The sequence below is a fragment of the Vidua chalybeata genome, chromosome W (genome assembly GCF_026979565.1).
Source record: "Vidua chalybeata isolate OUT-0048 chromosome W, bVidCha1 merged haplotype, whole genome shotgun sequence".
Lineage (NCBI taxonomy): Eukaryota > Metazoa > Chordata > Aves > Passeriformes > Viduidae > Vidua > Vidua chalybeata.
Window position 1 is genome coordinate 3,192,885 of NC_071569.1, and position 23,457 is coordinate 3,216,341.

The window sequence follows — 23,457 nt, forward strand, 5'->3', positions numbered from 1 at the left end:
TTCCAGTTTAATTAAAGACCATGGATCAATTTAGTCTGTGTCAGATTCAGACTCACTATCCTCTGATGAGGTGTGGTCAGGCGGTGCTCTATGCTTTTTCGAGCGTGTTGGGGCGACCTTTTGCAGGGGTGTGGGAGACTGGACAGAGTGTGGGGGGTTGCCGTTAGGTGGGCATTGAGGGTGGGTGGGTGGATGCATCCCTTCGGAATGTATGCAGGGGAGAAGGTGGGGAGAGGAGGCGGTGGGGTGGCGGGGTGCTGCTGCTGCTGCTGGCACCACGGCAGACAGGCAGGTAGGGGTGGTAACGGGGGTGGGGAGAGTTGCGGCGGCGGGGAGAGTCGTGGCGGCGGGGGGGAGAGGTACGGCAGCGAGGGGGAGAGGAGGGGACACGGCGGGCCGTGCGGCGCTGTTGGGGCAGGGCAGAGCGGACCTGATCGAGACCGACGCGATTGTACCCGAGCATGAGGCGGGGGTGCAGTGCCTGCACCGTGCTGTGCATTGCGTAACCGAAGGAGCTGAGTTCTGGCTTGCCGCGTCCGGAATGGGGGCGGAGGGATGGGGGGAGGTGGAGGGACGGGCAGGCTCTGCGGACCCCGCGGCTGCAGGAAGGGTGGGTGGGGGCGGCACGGTTCCCCTGTTCCCCATCTCAGGAAGGAGGGAGCCGACAGAGAGAGGACTGTTATCTGAGAGATTAGCATTTGGAGGATCTGCTATAGGAGATAAGTTTGGAATTTCCTCAGCTGCTGTTAAGCTGCTTGTGTTAGCTTTTTCCACCGCTTTTGCGATGTAGTGAAAGAGAGGCAGGAATTTAGTAACAGAAAAGTCTTCTTTGGTTTGAAAAATATATATTTTTGTCCCCACTGAGTCCCAAAAGGAGTCTGAATTAATCATTTTTGTGTTAGCGTCTGGAAACTGAGAAAGGATCCATGTTATAAATTTTTTCAAGTTAGTTTTTGAAAGATTGCCTTTAGAGAAAGAAAAGTTGTTAGCATTTAGGACTTCTAGGATTTGTAAATATATATCTCTCTCGTTCTGGGATTGTTTTAATTTACTAGAGTTTGATCCCATTGCTGTAAGTTCCCTTGCCCCCCCCCCCCAGCAGTAAAAACAGATAAAAAAGAAAAAAAAAAAAAACCAAAAAGGTGACCAAAATTTAAAAAGCGCGCAGAAAGGCTGTTTTAAACTTACACTTTTTTCAGTCGAAACTGGGTCAGAAACTGCTGGGTGGGTGGTCTGCTCTGTCCAACTCCTGAGGACTTTCATCCCAGATGGTGATGTTCAGGTTCGTTGGACGCCTCTTCCAGATAGCTTCTTCTATAACGGAGAAGTTACACTCAGAGGGTCGTGGCAGGCCGAGGCAGTAACGATCCCCGAAGGAATGCTGCTCTCAGGAGTACCAGGATGTCCGTTCTCCTGTTCGGGCTGCCACGTATTATGGCTTGGTGGTCCCCGGGGGTCCGTCTGGCCCCCGGGGCAGCCACTGCCGTAGGTGTCCTGGATAGCACTGTGCTGATCAGGCGCAGCCTGCCTGGGCCCCTGGGCTACCTCTGAGCCGCTGGCTACTTTGCGAGCAGTTGTGGAGTGATTTCAGCTCTTAGTGATTTCAGCTCTTAGTGATTTCAGCTCTGTGCTCGCAAAGTGCCTCAGCAGACGCAGGGAAGGAGAGAGGTGAAGGCTGTGTGGAGTTCTGCGGAGATGTCTTTATTGGCAGCTTCTGCAAAGGGTTCCAGTGACAGCTCTTCCATCTGAACTGGGCAATGGTATGGGTTTATACAGGCTGTTGAGGGATCAGGATTTGTCCTATGGCTGAGGTCGAGGAGAATACAACCTATAGCCTTACAGAGAGATAACAGGGGTCTGATGTGCGGAAGAGGGGCAGCTCTGTTCCACTCATCATGACTCTGCATTTCTTATCTTAGGCTAGTGACCGCCATGGAGGCCTTGCAGGGCCTCTGACTGCTACATCACATTTTACAGCTTCTGTGGTGAGGGCTAAGGTTTCCTTCATGTCCTCTTGTTTCTCAGCTGCAAGGAGAATATCGTCCATATAGTGATATAGTAACACATAAGGCTTTGCCTGTCGTACTGGGCTAAGGGGCTGTGCAACAAATCACTGACAAATTGTGAGACTGCTTTTATCCCTGGGGGTAAAACCACCCAGTGGAATCTCTGCAAAGGTTCTTGCATATTTAAACTGGGCACTGAAAAGGCAAATTTTGTTGTGTCCTCTGGGTGCAGACGAATTGTGAAAAAGCAATCTTTCAAATCAATAATTGTCAAGTGCCAATTTTGAGGAATCATGGTAGGTGATGGGAGTCCTGACTGCAGGGTTCCCATATCTTCCATGACTGAATTTATTTGTCTGAGATCATGAAGCAAACGCCACTTACCACTTATTTTCTGGGTGACAAACACAGGAGAATTCCACGAGCTTGTGAAGGGAACAATATGTCCCGCTTGCAATTGTTCATCAACCAGGTTTTGTAAGGCGTCCAATTTTTCAGCTTGCAGGGGCCATTGAGTGTCACTGCATGACTGATAAAATTACATCATCCCATTGTGATATGCTCCACCCAGAGGGAGGAGCCAAGCATTCCAAACCAGATATAATCTGAGATTTGGAACACCAGAGTAAACCTTTCCCCACTGGATTCCTAGAGGAAGACCAGGCCCATCTACACCACAACTAGACCTTCAAAGGAAAACTACACCCTTCTACAGGATCACTGCTTCAATGGAACCACATCTGTTACTCCAGGAGGACTGCAACCACCACTTAATCGGACTGCTGCCAACACCCTGACCCACAGGGTGTCAGGTCGTATTCCGACTCTGCCAGTGTTGTTTTGTATTACCGCATTTGTATTTTTATATTTTCTTTTCTTTTTTAAATTTTTTGCTAATAAAGAACTGTTATTCCTACTCCCATATCTTTGCCTGAGATCCTCTTAATCTCAAAATTATAATAATTCGGAGGGAGGGGGTTTGCATATTCCTTTTCAAGGGAGGCTCCTGTCTTCCTTAGCCATCATCTGTCTTTTCAAACCAAGATAGCTACAAAGACAAAAAATTTCAATACCATCAAACCAGAAGGAATGCAGGTGGAGATACCATAGAGAGTAACAAAAAATATTGCAAGATGAAATTTGCATGTCCCAAAGGTCCTGCAAAACTCTAAAGGTCCGACTGTATAAATCAGTAAGCATAGTTCTTGGCAGTATTTTCTAATTGCCCACAGAAAGGTGCAAGTTGGTAGGTGTTATATCTCTTGTGTTATGACTGTTCATTTGAATTCCCGCCTTCCCTTCTGTAGACTCTGGCATTTAATGGTGTCTGAACATGTTTGGAAAAAGAAAAATGCATTATTATGCTGAAGTACTAAGGCCTGAACAAGAGGCCCTGAGCCAAAGTTGACCTCTAGCTCAACTTTCCAACCAAATGTTATATATATACTCACTCATTAATGAAGTACTGTTCATTGCCAAAACATGTATTTACCTTTCTGTATCTAGAAACCAAATAGTAGCTGAGCATTTGGATGAGATACACCAGCCTTCTCATATGCAAGTAGTTCATTATATAGATGACATTCTAATTCAAAGAAATAATAAGGAAGAAATTCAACAGCTGCTGGAACTGGTTGTGGATCAAATGAAACAGAAAGTCTGAGAAATTCATCTTACTAAAATCCAAGGACCATCCCAAACAGTGAAATTTCTCCGGATTCAGTGGCATTGTGGGCACAGAGAAATATTACCCAAAGCTCAAAAGAAAATTTTGGATTTTGCAACACCTTTTAATAAGAATGAGGCACAAAGTTTATTGTACTGTATGGTTTTTGGAGACAACACATTCCGCATCTAGGCCAAATTTTAATGCCATTATACAAAGTAACAAGGAAAAAATATGAGTTTGAATGGGGAAATGAACAGCAAGCTACCTTTCAACTAGCAAAAGAGGCTTTTCAAAGGGCTTTAGATTTATGGCTCATACAGAAAGGAGAAGTGAAATTGAATGTATCTTTAAATGGGTCACATGCCAGTTAGAGCCTATGGCAAAAACAGGGAAAGAAAAAGGTTCCCTTGGGTTTTTGGAGAAGAAAGCTGCTGGAGACAGGAAACAATTATACCCCTTTTGAGAAACAATTGTTAGCATGCTACTGATGCCTTAAGTTTTAGCTTTCATATTATCCAGATTCTCTACTGCATTAGTATATAACTCTGAACTTCATATAAAGTGTTAACAAGTTCTCTTCACAGTTTAGTTAGATAAAACAATCCTTTTACAGCCCAAGAAGCAAGGACACCATTGCAGCTTCAGGCCCAAAAAGTATAAACAGCAAATTGAGGTGAGCCAACTGGGAGGATGAGACTTCATAACCTGAAGCTGTAATTGGACAATTAACCCCAATATGTAAATGGACCAAAACTTATAAAAGTGTGAAAACTCGTGACTCGCCATCCATCTTGGGTGGAGCCATGGCCAGGCTTGTGTACTGCCCAAGGTGTATTCTTTGAAGGCCTTTTAATAAATACCTACTTTATTCCTTTAACACTGTCTAGGTAGCCTCTCAAGGCATCACTATTGAGCATTGGTGGAGACAGGACAACTTACAGTAGAACACTGTCAGAGACTGGAAAGGGTAATCTGTTTCCAGACATCTCAGGATGCTTGAAATGTGTGGTAGGGGGTGGGTCAGGCCTTGCTCTGGTGAGGTGGTGCCCTGTCCTCCCATATCCCCAGCCCCTCAGTGTCTGTCAATCATAGCACACTGGGGGCAGCCCCCCAGTGTTGCCTAACCCAGCCCCTGAGTGGCTGAGTGACCACAAGTCCCACCAGGGAGGAAGGCCCACAATGGGCCACAGTTTTAAGAAGGCTGACCACGAGGCAAGCACATTGTTCTGTAACTCTGCCTTCGTCTTGGAGTTTTCTATCCGTTACATCACTGGAGCCCAGGAGTTGTTTTTCTATATCTTTCCTGTCATTCTGTTTTTCTCCCTTTCTTCTTCTAACTCTCTTTTCATGGAATGTAACATTGAATGAGTTTAAAGGTTTCTATGTTGAATCAGCTAAGTCTATGCTGTGATAAGTGTTTTATGTTGTACTAAATCATTTGCCAAAGTTTCTTGATTTTTTATAGTTTGCCAATAAACTTTTGTGTGATTTTTACCTCTTGAGGATATCTGGTCAGTATTCCTCCTTTGCATCCACCCAGAGCAAAAGAACCTTGGTTTAGCCCATACATTAAGTGTCTGGGGTGTGACAGACATGAACTGGCTCTTTGCCTGGAAATTCCTATAATGCAATGGGTCAAAAGTTCTCCGAAAACCCATCAAATTGGACATGCTCAGTAGTCAAGTATCATAAAGTGGAAATGGCATATTCAGGATAGAGTCAAGGTGGGCATAAACAGAATAGCTGTTGTCCATGAGCGAGTGGCTACTGCCCCCATGGGGGATCAGAAAATAAATCCCAGTTGTACAGTTGAACAGGAATCCCCAGTATGATGGGGAAAACTTTTATATCAATTAATGCCCTTTGAAAAGGAACATAACTGGTTTACTGATGGCTCAACTAAATATGTAGGAGGAAAGAGGTTTTGGGAAGTGGAAGCTTACCATCCCCATTCTGAGAAATTTCTGGAAGCAACAGAAGGGAAAAGCAGCCAATATGCTGAATTATATTCTGCTTATATGGCTTTAAAAGAGGAAGATCTGGGACAATGCCATTTGTATACAGATTCTTGGTCAGTAGCTAATGGGTTAGCTACTTGGATACTGACTTGGGTAGCCAAAGCTTGGAAAATGCATTCTAAGGAAGTCTGGGGAAAGGAACTGTGGAAGGATATTTGGCAAATAGCACAAAGGACCAAGGTGACTGTGTTTCATGTTGATTCTCATAGTAAAGTGGACACTTTAGAATGGCTTTATAACTCTGTTGCAGAAAACTGGGCAAAAATTTCTCAAGCTGGATTGGAATTCCCTCAGATGGAGAATCATGAAAGCTTGGTGAAATGGGCACACCAAAAGTGTGGGCATCTTGGAGAAAAAAAAACACTTACAGGTGGGCTCAAGAATGTGGCATAACAATGTCACTTGATGTTATTAAAATTGTAATTGCCCAGTGCCCCATGTGTCAACACACTCACAAACTCCAGGTGCCAAATATTGTGAAAGGACAACTGGGGAGAGGAAAATTGTGAGGACAAATGTGGCAAATTGATTATACTGGACCTTTACGCCTGGACCGAGGGTGTGGAGACCCTGAGAGGCATTGCCTGGGTTAGGGAGACACAAGAAGCTTCCCTCAAAAGCTGTTAGACCCCATTGGCTCCTTCCCTTGTTCCTATGTCCCTCAACCACTCCCTCCCTATTCCTCCATCGGCCCTCATCTTTGTACTGCCCCCATGCTACTGTGCAGTCCTTGCCTCTTGAGGCACAGGGACCTGGACTCTCCCCATGAGTCTGGCCCTTGGACCCAGAACATCTTACCGCACAGCTGAATTAAACATCTGTGGATACTATGCAAAGGCTCTTTTTGCTTCCCCTGGACTTTATTAGCTGCTAGTTCAGCCACCACACGAGGGTGTAAATATGTCTGTACTGCTGTAGATACATATTCTGGATATTTGATTGCCCATCTTTGTAAGAAGGCTGCATGCCATAGTACCATCTGTACTATAGACCTAATAATTTTGTACTATGGAATTCCATTACAGATCCAAAATGACAATGAGTGTCATTTTTGAGACAAATTTTTTCAATAATATGCTAAGCAGCAAAACATTCAGTTGGTTTTTCATATACCATACTATCCACAAGCAGCAGGATTGATTGAACAGATGAATGGATTGTTAAAAGAACAGTTGAAAAAATTAGGAGATGGGAATCTGTCCCGATGGAGAAACCTATCTCACAGATGTGCAACATATCCTTAATAGGTCCACTGGGGAAATGGAAATCCCCTTGATGCATGTGACTACACCCAATTTGCAAATACAACCATTAAGTGAGACTTTGACTTTACTGGAAACCATTCTGCATGCAATGGCCCCTTATAGGGCCACTCCAGAGGCTGCAAGGCTGGACCTTTATGCATTAGAATTAATTAGGATAAATCAGAAGCAAATGAGGGTTATCAGTACTGGAACAGGAATTCAGATTCCTCCAAGATACTTTGGTTTGATCGCTGCTTGCTCAAGCTTGGCCCTGAAAATTGTCCATGTCATGGGAGAAGTAACTGATGTAGATTATCAAAGAGAAATTAAAGTAATTCTGTTAAACAATAGTGAGCAAGATTTGATTATTCAACTGCATGACAGGGTACAAAATTATTGATATTGCCAGTTTTAAAAACAATTGTGAAAAAAGGAGATCCACCTAAAATCACTACTATTTGTGGAGATAAAGGGTTTGGATCCACCAGTCTTAATAATGGAGCCAAAGTATGGGTCCAGAGGTCAAATGGGCCTCCCAAACCAGATGAAGTAATAGCTATGGGGAAAGACAATACCATTTTAATAATGAAACCTGAGCAAGAAAGATGAGAAAATGTCCCTGCAACCAAGTGTTATATGCAAGAATAACTAGATGTTACAGAATATTGTTTTACAGATCCAGCGTGACTAAATCTACCTGTTTACCACAATGGTCCATTTGGAAAATGCTATTATCTACATGGCTGGATATGAAGACTGATGTGACACTGAGTGATTTACACACCAGTGTGTGAATTCCAACCAGGAAACTAGGTGTACCTCAAGGACTAAAACCTGACACCTCTCCAACTGAAATGGAAAGGACCCTACCAAGTATTGTTAACCACATACACTGCAGTAAAGCTGAAAAGCAAAGGACCTTGGGTGTATTATTCTAGAATTAAAAAGGTGACAGCTTTGTGGGAAATGGAATTATTGTCCCCAACCCAAATAAGATTGAGGAAAAAGAATTAATAACCTTGTCACTAAAATATTACTTATGCCTGTAAGATGAATCTTAGTCAAACAGAATCTTTGTTAGAGAATAGCAACTAATTAGGCATATTTTAAAAGGAATGTGAATTATAGCTCTGAGTAATTGTCGCTGTTGAGCAGGATGGGAACGAAAGACTTCAAGTTAGAAGGCAAAGAGAATGAACTCCGATTTATTTCAAATGCACCACTCTATATATAGAGAACATCGTGCGGATTAATTTCATTGGTCTTAGAGTAAAAACATCTCACACCATTGGTGTGCAGTGAATGACACACGGTAGCAGAACATATCTATAAACAATGTGAACAACAAGATAGATTAGAGAATTATTTACATTCTTTCCCAACTGCTTCCCAGGCTCTCGCCTGGTTAGAAAAACCTTTCTCTTTCTCTCTGACTGAGCTGAGAATATCCACAAGTAATGAACTTGAACAGCACTTAATTGAAGAACAAGAGGTGATGACTTAGCACCAAACACCTAAATCTGAGATTCTATTATTGAAACAGTTATTATGAAGGTTGTAGTTCAGCTATGAGTCTGTCACGGTTTGACACTGGAGCAATGCCAGAGCCCCCTGACAATACACCTTTCTCAAACGAGTGCTGTGAGATGCTATCAGGAACAGAGCAGAGCAGGCCCAAGCTTAAAAACAAAGGGAAAAAACTTTATTAAGCTACTACTCCTGTAATAAAAGACACACAGAATTTGGAATGAAAACCTTCCAAAACACTCCTCCTCCCCCTACCTAATTTCTACTAAAACACAGTGAGACACCACCCGGGATTCCTGATTAAGTTGCCACCTTTCAGACAATCAATACTCAGTCCATCAAGGGAGAGAGGAGTCTCTCTTGTACCATAGACCCACAGGAAACACAATTGCAACCCTTCGGTGTTTTCATGTCACACATGGCAACTGCCTGGAAAAAATCTGCTATTGTGACACTCTCCTTTCTATGTCACAGTGCTCTCACTACTGTGCATGAACAGACTGCATATAAGGCTCTTTTAAGTATGCTTTGCCAAGGATTAAAAGAACAACAGTTCAGTTTCTTATTTTGGGACCACGGTACCCCCCCCATTTTCTTCCTCCCCTGGGGCCGAGGGTCTCAAGAATAGAGATCTTCTTTTCCCTGAAGACAGAGGGCACCATTACACCCTCCTCAACTCTTTGTTCACTCCATTCCTGTACTGGTAGTCACTGAAGCAGGTCTCTTGGTTCACTATTGCATTCCCTTAAAAATGCAGTCTCTGTTGCAGGAGAAATTGGTTCAGTCTATAGCTAACAAGAAAAGTCCAGCTAAAAGCCACTCCATCATCTCCTCTTATTTATGATTTCTTCTTCTAACTTCTCAAGTCCCAGACTGTCTCTTTTCTCTTTCAAATTAAAAAAAAAAGTAACATTTCACAAAACTTTCATTATCTAAAAAAGAGTTAAAGTCTCAAACTCCCAAGACGACTGAAATCTCCGCCCAGAACTCCAACTCCTACAGCTGGGCACCTCCCCCCCCCATTTCTCTTTCTCTTCTACCAGTAAATTTCTAAGTACCTTCAAGCCCTCTGTCTCTTTCCCTCTGGGGGGGGGGGAGGGGGGCGGGGAACAAAGGCATCTCAGATTTTTTCCACCCTTCTGTCTGCAGAAGCTAGCTTGGTTCCAGTCCCTTCATCCCCTAGCCTACCTCTCCCAGGCCGCATAGCTTCCCCTCCCCCACCCAGCCTATAGCTAAACAAGAGAAAGTCTGCACTCCCCAATAACCAAAACTAAAGAGAAAGTGCCCCTAAGAGTTCTCTGCTTTTAACCCCCTGTATTCTCAGAAGCATATCCATACCTTCAGTAACCACTCTAAGTACCAATATCCAAACTTAACCACTAATTAGCTTGACCCCAACTTCTTAAAAAAAAATCACTTCCGTATCAAACCAGAACAGAGTCAAAGGACCAATTGAAGTACTAAGGCCTGAACCACAGGCCCTGGGCCAAAGGTGACCTCTAGATGAACCTTCCAACCAAATGTTATATGTATCCACTCATTAACGAAGTGTTATTAGCAATATTATATATGTATCCTCTCGTTGGCAAAACATGTATTTACCTTTCTGCATTTAGAAACTGGACAAGGTCACATCTGGCCTTGTTTGGGGGTGTAGGATCAAAGACAATTCCCTTGCTTCCTCCTTGAGCCCTGGCCAGTCTTTGGGAGAAACCCAACAGGAGAATGAAAACAGATGTTCCTGCACTAGAAGTGATGTCAGCTTGTTTATTCAACGGTATAAAAGCTGAGCTACTCTCATAGCAAATTTGGAAGCCTCATTGCCTTCAAGATGGACACACTGCAGGATTTCCTAGTGTCATGGTTTGACATGGAAGTGAATTTTCTCAGGAAGTTGGTAGTCAAACCAATCAGTTGGATATTGGCATTTGGACTGACCACTGAAGGCATGGACACACCTCTGAGAATACAGGGGGTTAAAAGCAAGAACTCCCAGGGGAACTGTCTCTTTGGTTCCGGTCATAGGACAGTGCAGACTCTCCCCTGCCCAGCCACGGGCTGGGAGGGGGAGGGGAAGCCATGTGGCCTGGTCGAGGTAGGCCAGGGGTGAAGGGACTGGAACCGGGCCAGCTCCTGCAGATGGAAGGGTGGAGAGAAATGGAGATACCTTTGGTCCACGTCCGTCCCCCCCCCCCTGCCCCCCCCCCCCCACAGAGGGAAAGAGACAGAGAGCTTGACGGCACCTGGAATTTGCCGGCAGAGGAGAAGGAGAAGGGGGGAAGGTGCCCAGCTGTGGGAGTTTGAGTTCTGGGCAGAGAGTTCATCCATCCGGGGAGTCCAAGACTTTTAACCCTTTCCTGGGAAATTAAGGCTTTGTAAAATATTACTCCTCCTCGATTTGAAGTAGAAGAGAGATAGTCTGGGATCTGGGATGTTAGAAGAAGGAATTTTTTTGGTGGGAGGAGATGATGGAGTGGCTTGTGGCTGGACTTTTCTTGTTAGTCATAGACTGAACCAAATTCTCCTGCAACAGAGACTGCATTTTTAGGGGGATGCAATGGTGAGCCGAGTGACCTGCTTCAGCAACTGCAAGCACAGGAATGGAGTGAACAGAGAAAAGCTGAGGAGGATGTGGTGATGCCCTCTGTCTTCAGGAAGAAAATGATCTCTGTTCTTGAGACCCTCAGCCCCAGGGGAGGAAGAAAATGGGGGGGACTGTCCCAAGATGAGAAGCTGAACTGTTGTTTCTTTTGGTCCGTGGCAAAGCATCCTTAAAGGAGCCCTATGAGCAGTCTGTCCATGCACGGTGGTGAGAGCACTGTGACATGGAGAGTGTCACACTGGCAGATTTTTTCTCTGGGTGGTTGCCATGTGTGACATGGAAACACAGAAGGTGGCAACTGTGTTTCCTGGGGGGTCTACGGTGCAAGAGAGACTCCTCTCTCCTTTGAGGGACTGAGTATTGATTATCTGAAGGGCGGCAACTTGATCAGGAATCCAGAGTTGTGTCTCAGTGTGGTTTGTTGGAAATTGGGGGGGGGGGGGGGGAGGAGGAGTGTTTTGGAGGGTCTTCATTCTGGATTTGGTGGGAGTGTCTTTTATAGTAGTAGTAGCTTAATAAAGCTTTTCCCTTTGTTATTAAGCTTGGGCCTGCTCTGCTCTGTTCCTGATCGCATCTCACAGCATTTATTTTGGGAAGGTGCATTTTCATGGGGGCGCTGGCATTGCGCCAGTGTCAAACCATGACACCTAGTTACCAGTCATGATTCTCCAGTCCTTTGCTGTGACAGTTTCCCTGAGCTGATGTTTGTGGATCTGGACGAAGGGGTAAAGTATTAGGGTAACTGGTGATGTATCTTTCTTAATCACAATAGGCAATCTTTTGTAGTAATGATTTGGTGCATTGCTTAGCTTATCCTTTTGTAATTCTTTGCAGTTTTGCATTATAGCAAATTACATTATTCCTTAAATTGATGTCTGTGTCTTTGGTGCTGACCTTGCCTAGAGGCAAAACAGTGAAGAGTCCTGACCTAGTGTGGTGGTTTTGCATGGGAGGCATTTAGGGAAGTGATGCAAAAGCTATTGTGTAACTGACAGTCTGTGGAACCACTGGGAAGCTGAACACACCTCTGTGAAAAACACAAGTTAAAGATGAAAAATCCCGGGAATTTTCTCTTTCCCTTATGGCTAACAAAGAGGTAACAATGACCAGCCATCTCAGCCAGGCTGGGCCGGGAGTCCCCTGCTGTGGGACCGGCCCCACCCGACCCCCCATCGGCTGTCAGACAGGGAGAGGGGAGTCTGGGGAGGGGGGCTGAGGCCAAACTGGGACATGGCTGGGATCTCTAACATCATGCTGCTTGCTAAGTCCTGCCCCAGCCCCAGTCTGGGGCCCAGTCGGGCCCGCTGGGCCTCAGGAGTAGCCCCGGGCCGGGGCTGGGGCTGGCCCCGGAATCCCACCATCATGGAGATTCGTCCGCAACCACGAGGCAGGGGAGGGGAGAAGCCATCAACTCCCCTCCCCCTCCCCCCCCACCCGCAGCTCCGGCCATAAACACTGAGCCCAGCCAGGGTAAAATAGTAACTCTTTCAGCACTTCAATCCTGCCTCAAGTGAGAGAAAGGAACGAGGTGCAAATATGTAAAGGAGCAACATGAAGACACCGAGATCAGTGGAGAAGAAGTCAAGTTCCAGATGGGAGGGATGAGGAGATGCCTTGATCTTGGGCTGAAATACTCTTGTAAAGCTGTCGCACTACAACACAAAATAACTCATGCACCCGTCTAAGATCAAAAGAGCAAAAGGAAGCAACTTTTATTTCTGACCTCGCAATATACAGAATTCCAAAAGTGACAGTGGATTGGAGGATGAAATTGCCACCTCTCCAACGACACTGGTCAAACCAGCAGTCCATCAATTCTCTCCTCCCACAAAGAAGAATGCAAAACAATCATTATTTACATGACAGTGTGTGAGAAACTCCAGTAGAACTATGAAAACATCAGAAGGCATGGAAAATTATTAAAAGAACTTTAAAACTTTTAAAAGAACAGGGCGACATCTCACACTTTTTCTGTTAAAAAAAGGAAAAAGAAAAATGAACAATGTTAAAAGGGAAAAATTTGAACAATGTTCAGTGTCCACTCGTGGAAGAATCATCAGAGTGATCACTCGCGTTGTCTGCATCTGAGTCATCACTCAATGATTCATCCACTTGATGACTTTCAGTTTGGTCACGGTTTCTATTTTGCCTGCCAGCCGGATTCTGTCTCTGTGGTCGCAGGTCGGGACGAACACACTTCGAAGGAATCTAGCGTACCCCAGTATCTGTGGATATGCACACATACCCACGCCCTGAAGCGATAAGGTCATAGGGACCTTCCCACTGTTTGGTGACTAAATTCCGCACCCGAACCTTCGCTCGAGGCTGATGTGTCTCATCCAAAGCCTGCAACAAAAGGTGATGATACAAAATGACAGGGTTATTTGAATTCTGCGGCACAGTAAGATGGTATACAAAGCTTTTGCCAACCGACTGTGCGGGGTTTCACCCTGTATTCCCGGTTTTTGTTTTCGAAGAACCCGCTTCAGAGTACCATGAGTGCATTCTACAATAGCTTGACCAGTCGGAGAATGAGGGATACCAAACCTGTGTGACACACCCCACAACTGCAGGAAATGCCGCACCATCTGCGATGCGTTAGCAGGACTATTGTCAGTTTTCACAGCAGAAGGTATGCCCAGAATGGCAAAGGCCTGCCTCCAGTGGGCAATGACATCGCGGGCCTTTTCTCCAGTATGAGTAGAAGCCCACATCGCAGAGGAGATCGTGTCCACAGTGACATGCACATACTTGAGCCGGCCAAACTTGGCAGACTGGGTGACATTGGTCTGCCAAAGCTCCAAGGCCCTAAGGGCTCTGGGGTTTACCCCTGCCGGCAAAGGCGCAGCAAGTGCGTGACAGTCGTCACACGGCTCGACAATGTCATGAGCCTCATTTGGCGTCAACTGAAACTGCTTCTGCAAGGTATGTGCGTTCTGATGGAAAAACCCATGCAATGCCTCGCCCTGAGCGAGTGTGTCAGGTCGAGGTGCTACCCACACTGGGTTAGCCAACTTGTCAGCCCTTGCGTTACCTTCTGCTACAAACCCTGGCAAATTGGTGTGACTCCTTACATGCAGAACGTAGTATGGATGAACCCGGGCCTGAATGGCACACCACAAGGTCTTCAGTAAATGAAACAAGGCAGGATTACTGACCTCCTTCAAAACTGAATAACCCAACTGCTGTGCAATGTTGGCCACATAGGCAGAATCCATAACCAAATTGAAAGGTTCCTGGGAAAATTTCTCAAATGCCATGACAGCAGCCCTCAATTCAACCAATTGGGCTGACCCATCCTCATGACCTTCCAGGACCTGCCACTCAGATCCATCTCTCCAAGTAACAATGGCCTTCCCTGTCCTCCCCGAACCGTCAGTGAAGACAGTGGGTCCTTGCACTGGCTCCTGACTATTTTTGGGCCGCAAAGAGATTTGTGTGAATTTCACCACCTGCAGTAGCTTGTGGCTGAGCAGATGATAAGTAATCTGCCCTGAAAAGTTTTTCAGAGCACCTTGCCGGGACACACTGCATGCAAAGCTCCAGTCAAAATCCTCCCGCTGTACCGGGAATATGATCTTTGAGGGATCCACACCCATCAATTGCAAACACCATTTCTGCCATTTGATTATCAAGCGAGCAATTAGCTCAAACAATGCCGTTGCCATCTTCTGTGGCTGATAGGGCAGGAAAACCCATTCGAAGATGTGCAAAGAATCGGACCATTTGTCACTCCATTGGCCAATGATGCCTGTGGGATGCGAATCTGAAGTGGTAATGAACACAGTGACATCAACAAAAGGATCAATGTGATAAACCTGGCAAGCAGAAACAGCTTGCTGAACCTCCTCCAGCACCTGATGTGCTGTCGCTGTTGAGGCAGGGACGGGAATGAAAATGACTCCATGGTCAGAAGGCAAAGAATGATCATTTTTTTGAAAGTACATCTCTCTTTTATAGACAACATCGTGAAGACTAATTTCATTGGTCTTAGAGTAAAAATATTTCACACCATTGGTGCACTATGAATAGCACACAGTGGTAGAACATATCTATAAACCATATTTATCCTCCCCACCCCCATTACCATCCCTGCCTGACTGCCCGCTGCACGCCCTGTCATGCCCGCTGTGGCAGCAGCGGCTCTCCCCAACCCCCACTGCCTCCTGTCCCCCACTTCTCCCTTGCCTGCATCCTCAGGCATTGCAACTACCCACCCACCCTCAGTGCCCCCCCAACGGTACTTTCAGTGGCACCCCACTTCTCCATGCGCCTCAGTCCTGCACAGGATGTGCCACACATGGCGCTGCCATTGCAGCTCCACTGCTGCCTCCTCCTAGCCAAGCTCAGCCATGTGCCCCCTCACACTCTCTTAAGTCCCCTACACCCCTGCAAACTCTTGCTCCAACACGCCCAAAAAAGCATACTACACCTCTTTCTCACTCTCACTCCTCGTCTGAGGAAAGTGAGTCTGATTCTGACACAGAGGACATTGATCCATGGGCTCTAATCAAAATGGAAGCGACTCGGGCAGGGGATTGGGAAATAGCTCAGAGAATTTCTGCCTTCCCAGGAGTTTATATAAAGGGAAAAAGAGGTGGGGCCACCACTAAAACAACGTGGGAACCTAACACAAATAAAGAACTCGTACAACTATGAAATATAGCCAAAGAACATGGTAGAAGTTCACATATTTTTAGAAAATTCCTGGAAGGTCTCTTCTCAGCACATGTTTTAGTACTTCAGGATGTTAAAAATATTGCCCGCGGCCATCTTTCCCTGGCAGAATATGTGCTATGGGAAAGGCATTGGAAAAGACAATTAAAAACATTATCAGACACCTATGCTCAAGATGCAAATAGGCCAGATTTTACAGTTGAACATCTGGCTGGAGAAGGGGATTTACAGAAACCCTCTGACCAAGCTGACACCTTACCTAAGGCAGCACTACAAGACTTGGCTATTGCAGCAAAAACCTCATTGCTTCTTACCACAGATGACTCTATTCCTACCCAACACTTCTCTAATATTAAACAAGGAATAGATGAAAGCTTTATCAAGTTTGTAGACAGAATTAAGGATGCTCTGGAAAAACAGATAGAGAGCACAGAGGCAAGAAAAGAACTGTTGTGCAAGCTTGCTTTGTCGAACGCAAACGAACAATGTAAAACAATTCTGAGGGCCCTACCTTGGGATACAGAACCCACCAAAGAGCAAATGCTGGAAAGCTGCACACGTCATCTGTCCACTGAAAACACAGTGGCCCAAGCAGTTGCTAAGGGTATTGCAGAAGCAGTTTCTGGTGTATCTGTAGTAGTAACTTCCAAAGACCAGGCCCACTGCTATCACTGTGGGGAATTTGGACATTTTATAAAGGACTGTCCAGACAGGTCACCTACCCGAAAACCCCGTAACACCTACCAAAGACACCGGAATCAGCAGTGTTACCAGCAGCGTTCGGGAAACTTCCAGCAGAGCGCGGCCCTGCCCCACTCAAAGACAACAAATCAAAAGCTGTCCAGATCCAACCATGCATCATCCCAGGGGATTCCAGGTCACATGGAGAGGATCCAACACATGGAGCGATATAGATGGGAGCACGGCGCCAGCTGGTCACTGCTCTGTCCATTGACTTTAATAATAAGGATGTTTATCGTGTTCCCACAGGCAAGCATGGGCCAAAAGGTGGTCCTTTTGACATTTTAATTATAGGTGACACTCTCCATGGCCCAGAGGAAATCTTTATTGTTCCAGAAGTACAAACAGTGCACCTGGGACAAGAAATCTCTGTCCAGTTGTGCTGCACAGACTTACCATTTTTTCTTTCACGGGGAACTCCAATTGCACAAGCCTTTCTACTTCCAAAGAATCACAGGGAACAGCTTCCTCTCAACCCTAGAGCAATGTGGGCACAAGTTGTGGGTCCAAGTAAGCCTACCATCGAGGGTGGTCTATCCTGCAGAGGAGGGAAGATCCACCGACCAGGGATGTTGGACAATGGTGCAGACGTGGCCATCATCGCTCGCTCAGAATGGCCAGCACACTGGGAACTACAACCAGTAGCAGGCATGATTTGAGGGATCGGTGGAGCCACAGTATCTATGCAAAGCAAGCACAACATCCTTGTTGAAGGGCTTGAAGGCAAGTTGGCAACCATCCACCCATTTGTGGTAAGGGCCCCCATCACCCTTTGGGGCAGGGATGCTCCATCCCAATGAGGAGCTTCCCTACGTATTCCCAGTCAGGATTTCTGACTGGGACCACTGAGGAGCACACACCACCAGATACCCCTCAGCTCACCTGGAAATGCCAAGACCCAATCTGGATCAAGCTGTGGCCCCTCTCTAAAGTAAAACTGTGCGCACTACAAGCCCTTGTGGAAGAACAGCTCTCCAAAGTTCATATCGTCGAGACCCCCAGCCCTTGGAACTCCCCAGTCTTCATACTGCAAAAACCTGGAACGGTCAGGTGGAGGCTCCTCCACGACCTTCGCAAAATCAATGAGGTCATCGAGGACATACACCCCCTCCAGCCTGGCCTGGCTTCACCATCGATGCTGCCTCGCGACTGGACACTTGCCATCATAAATATTAAAGACTGTTTCTTCAGCATTCCACTGCACTCCCAGGACGCTCCACAGTTTGCTTTCTCTATTCCGTCTCTTAACAGAGAGGCTCCACTCAAAAGGATATCATTGGTGTTATCTTCCCCAAGGATTAAAAAAGTCACCCACTATATGCCAGTGGTACATTGTTCACATCCTGTCTCCTGTTCGGAACCTATTTCCAGATGCAATCATCTACCACTATATGGATGATATCCTGGTCTGTGCATCAGAATAAACTTACTTAGACAAAGCAGTTAAAAAGACAATTGAAACCATAGAAAAAGCAGGATTCGAGATCCGTGAGGACAAAATACAGTACACCAATCCATGGACTTATCTTGGATTCCACATCCATGAAAGGACCATCGTATCCCAGCAGCTCGCCATCCGAGACAACCCAAAAACCTTGAGAGACTTACACAGTCTGTGCGGATCCATCAACTGGGTACGTCCCCTGCTAGGAATTACAACAGAGGACTTCGCTCTCCTGTTCAACCTTCTCCATGGCAACGAAGACCTAGACTCTCCACGCACGCTCACAACAGAAGCCCAAGTCACCATCGCCAAGGTCCAAGAAGCCCTGCCTTCACATCAAGCCCATCGCTTCGAGCCCAACCTGCCTTTCCAGTTCGCCATTCACGGAAAAGCACCCTGGTTCTACGGACTGATTTTCCAATGGAATCTTCAACTTCGAGACCCTTTATTGATACTCGAATGGATCTTTACAAACAACCAACTTTCAAAGACAATTACCACCTTCCAAGAAATCATGGGACATTTAATAAAAAAATCCAGAAGTCGCCTCCACTCTCTTGCAGGGTGTGAGTTCACATCCATATACTTGCCACGGACTACTGGGGACCTGGAGCATTTGCTCCAGGCCAATGAAAACCTCCAATTTGCCCTAGACAGATATATAGGCCAAATTTCCATCCATATCCCAAAACATAAACTTTTTAATTGTGATGCAGCCTTTAATCTGACCCCAAAATTAGTCCAAAGTAAAACACCTCTCAAAGCTCTAACAATTCTTACAGATGGCTCAGTGTCATCCCACAAGTCTGTAATGACCTGGAAGGACTCTAAGACCCAAAATTGGGAATCTGACATCCAAATAGTGGAGGGATCTCCACAGATTGCAGAATTAGCAGCTGTTGTCAGAGCGTTTGAGAAATTCAAAGATGAACCCTTTAATCTGATCACAGATTCAACGTATGTTCCTGGTATAGCTATGAGAGCAGACCACGGTCTTCTCAAAGAGGTTTCCAATCCAAAGTTACATCAATTGATTTTGGCAATAACACGCTTAATCTCCCACAGAAAGCAACCTTACCATTTAATGCATGTGAGGTCACACACCGACCTCCCAGGTTTCATCACAGAAGGGAATAGGAAAGCGGATGCATTGGCCATGGCAATAGAAACTGCTAACGTCCCTGACATCTTTGCCCAGGCAAAGTTGTCACATGCATTTTATCATCAAAATGTACCTGCCCTTATCAGAATGTTCAAGGTCTCAAAAGATCAAGCCAAAGCTATTTTCACCACATGCCCGAACTGTCAAAATTACCACATACCATATATGGGGACAGGAGTCAATCCCCAAGGCCTGAGCAGCTGCCAGCTGCGGCAGACAGATGTGACTCATTTCCTGTGGAAGGAGCTAATAGCAGGCCTGTTAGCTAAAGGAGTGAGAAGAAGCTGAAAAGCAAGAAGAAGCTGATAAGGAGCTCTCTCCAAGGCTGTTACCAAGGAGACCAAGAGAAGAGAGGAACTGAAGAAAGATAAGGAGGCAACTTTGCAGCTGGACAAGAAATTTAGCTGAAGTCACTGCTACATTTTACCAATGGTGTTATGTTGAATTATTGTGGCCAATAGTTAGGGTAGAAGAAGAATAAACAAATAGAAAGTGTATAAAAGGTCAGCCATTTTCCATAATAAAGAGTTGCCATCAGAAGACTGCTTGATGTCTCTGCTTTGTGTTGTGACCGCCTCAACAACGACAGCCAATGGAAGGTCAAAATATGTGCACGTGTCAGTCGATACATTTTCTGGAGTAATATTTGCATCAGCTCATCCAGGAGAAACTACACAGCACACCATAAAGCACTTCCTCCTTGCATTCGCTACTCTGGGAGTACCAAAACAAATCAAAACAGATAATGGACCTGCCTATACCGCTCAAAAGTTAAGAGAGTTCTTCAGTGAATGTGGAATAGAACACAAGAAAGGCATACCAGCAAATCCCACAGGACAATCAATCGTAGAGAGGACACATCAAACCCTCAAAAGGGTCCTCAATCAGCAGCGAAGAGAAACAAAAACCATATCTCCAGCTGAAAGACTTTGCAAGGCTTTCTACATCATCAACTTTCTAAATTGTACAACATTAGAACCTGACCCCCCAGTACTTCACCACTTTACAAATACCACCCAAGCAAAGTTCACTGAGAAATCACCAGTGCTAGTGAAGGACCCAGAAATACATCAAATTTCTGGGCCTTTCCAGTTGATTACTTGGGGTAGAGGGTATGCATGTGTTCTACTACCATCTGGCCCAAGATGGTACCGAGGAAAAAACATAAAACCATACCTAGGCACTGCAAACACTACTCCCACAAAGAGTGACAAGAATTCCCCTGAGTCAAATACAAGACCTCCTCAAAACCAGACAAGTTCTGCCTGGAGACGAAGGCATCGCCGAATGTCCACATACCGAAGAAAAGACCGTCCCATCACGCGACAGCAGACAAAACAGAAAGGTGAACATTCTGCTGTAGCAGTCAAGCCATAAGCCAGACACAGCCTGAACACAAATTGTTCTCTCAATTGCATGTTATTACCCCTTTTTACTCTATTGTTTCCCTATCTAAGCTCTTACCAAAAACCCCTAACCTTATACCCACTCCCCCATCCTTAGCTTATAGGAAAAAAAAAAAAAAGGGGGGGGGGGGGGAAAGGAAAGGAGGAAAGCAACAAGGGAGAGAACCCTCCCCTCCCACCATAAGGATAACAAATTGTGCTTATATTCCCTGTCAGAAGCCCCATCCTTGTCCAAAGATGAAAATTGCGATCCCAAATTATACAATTGGAACAAACCAAAAAAGATTGCTGTCTCCCTATTCCTACCATGGGTAGCTGCAGCTAAAGCCCTTGGTGAAATAAATCACCTAAGGTACTGGCTCAGTAAGCAAGCCAATGCTACCTCTGTCTCCCTAAGCGATCTTTTAAAGGAAGAAGAAGCCACGAGACATGCATCACTTCAAAATCGAGCAGTGATCGACTTCCTACTGCTAGCCCACGGACATGGCTGCCAAGACTTTGAAGGGATGTGCTGCTTCAATCTCTCTTCACGCTCGGAATCCATCCATGCAAACATCCAGAAACTGAAGGAACTTGTGAAGGACTTAAAAGTAGAAAACAACCCAGACTGGGTCAATGACTTTTTCGGTCAATGGGGATTAACAGGATGGGTTGCATCTTTGGTTAAGGGAATTTTGTGGATTTTCATGGTAATTGTCATTGTATTAGCTATGTTCTCATGCCTTGTCCATTGTTTTAAAAGAACTATAGGACATGCATTTTTACTAAATACAGAAAGTGGAGTTGTAGCAGCCAGAGGCCCTGCAAGGCCTCCCTAGCAGTCACTTGCCTAAGATAAGAAATGCCTAGTCATGATGACTGGACCAAAGCAGGCCCTCTTCTGCCTTTGGACTTTTGTTATCTCTCTGTAAGACAATAGGTCATATTCACCTTGACCCTTACAATTGGACCATTTCCTAAAACCCCTGTACCCTATATAAACCCCCATTTCTGCCCAGTTCGGCAGAAGAGCTGTCACTGAAACCCTTTGCAGGAACTGCCAATAAAGACACCACAGTGGAACTTCATACAGCCTTCTCCTCTCCCAGTGTCTGCCTGGGGCAACTTATCAAGCAAAGAGCTGAAATCACTGAGGAGCTGAATTCACCAAAGAGCTGATCTCACTTAAGAGCTGAGCTGCTTGCTAAGATTGCCTGTGGCTGGGAGCTTGCCTAAGGGACCTGGTCAGGTTGTGCTTATCAGCCCAGTGCAATCCGGGACACCTACGGCAGCTGGGGTTGGATGGACCCCGGGAACCCCAGGCCGTAATACAGGGAAACCTTGTGTATTTTGCCAGAATCTATGACAACTGTTGCTGCTGTGCAGCCATCAACACCTGCTGAGCTGCGGGTGCTGGCTGCAAGCCGGTTAAGCAGACCTCCATTGGCTCCGGGGCTTGGAGAGAAGCTTGTGTCTGGGCGCATCTCCCCTTTGTGCTCTGCTTCTCGTTTCTTGAGCCAAGCAAAGCCTGGCCATTAGCATGAACAGTCACTGTCCTAGGGTGACATTATGGTGCTTGTATCCCCAGTCGTGTGTTCTGTTTAGTCTTGACATTATGTTCTGTGCCTTCAGGACTGGCTCCGGAAAAGTGAAGGTTTGTTTTGTCTTGTTATCAGCCGGCTCACCTCCCCCCATGGTCTGTGTCCAGGAGAGGATAGGGCTTGCTTGCTTGCTTGCTTGCTTGCTGGCTTGCTGGCTTGCTTGCTTTCGCTTTGCTTTCGCTCCTGCTTTTTGCTTTTGCCCTTGCTTTTGCTTATTAGTTATTTTAGCTAGGCAGTCCAATTTTTTCCCTGGACTGTTTTTCTTTCCCTTTCTTGAATACCATTCGAACCTGCTCTGGACTGGGACCTGGGAAACACCAAGAAACACTGAGAGCCTGCATTTTGTGATCCGCAGCAGCCATCCCCAGCGCCGGAGACTGATAACTGGGCGACCATTCCCAGGAGAGACTTTCTGAATTTGTCATCTCTTCAGAGCAGTGAAAGAGTTTTTGTCATCTGGTGTTGTCCATTTTTTGTGCTGGGGAGTGCTTTGCCTGTTAAATAAACAGGTTTTTTTCCACTACTCTCCGAGGAAATTCTTCCCTAACCAGGTGGGGGAGGGGCTGTGGGGGTTTGCTTTCTGGGGGCTCCTTCCAGAGGTTTTCTCCCAAATTTACCCGAAACCAGGACAGTTGCCTTGTAGACATTTGCAGTATGGTTTGGCCTTCCACACCGACCACAGAAAAACAAGGGAGTTGCAACCTGCTGTACCTTCTTTCTCCGTTTCTTGCTGGCCTAAGCATTCCCCTGCTATAGCTGCCCGCCCTGCAGCATCACCCAGACCGGCTGCACAGCAGTAGCCAAGGCAGCCATCTTATGAACTGAGGTGCCTACCTTTGCACAGGCTTCTGCCATCTGAGGGACAGAAGCATCACCAGGAAGAGCCTCTATGATTCTCCTACAATTGGCATTGCAGTTACTTCTCGCAAGGTGTTTAATCAAAATCTTCTTTGCCTCAGGATCTCCCACCTGCTTCTCCACAGAAGCAGGCAGCCTGTCTGCAAATCGTAGGAAAGACTCATCAGCTCCCTGGACAACAGTCACAAATTACTCCTTCAGAGCAGCCACTTCTATGGTCTGAATCAACACAGCCATGCCTGTTGTCTGGCACTGATCCAGCACCAGGGAAGCAAAGCCAGCCTGCCCCTGAGGATCAGCATAATTGCCTGTGCCTAGCAGCACATCAGTACAAATCACATGTCTGGGATCCTGTCGGCCCAACGTAGCATTTCGCTCCACTGCTCTAGCTGCTAGCTGAGCCTATTTAGACTCAAAAAGGTTGTATTCTACAGGCTGAAAAAGAACATGAGCTAAGCTTCAAATATCATAAGGTGTCAGCAAATCAGCAGCAAACACTGGAAGCATCTGCATGACTTCCACA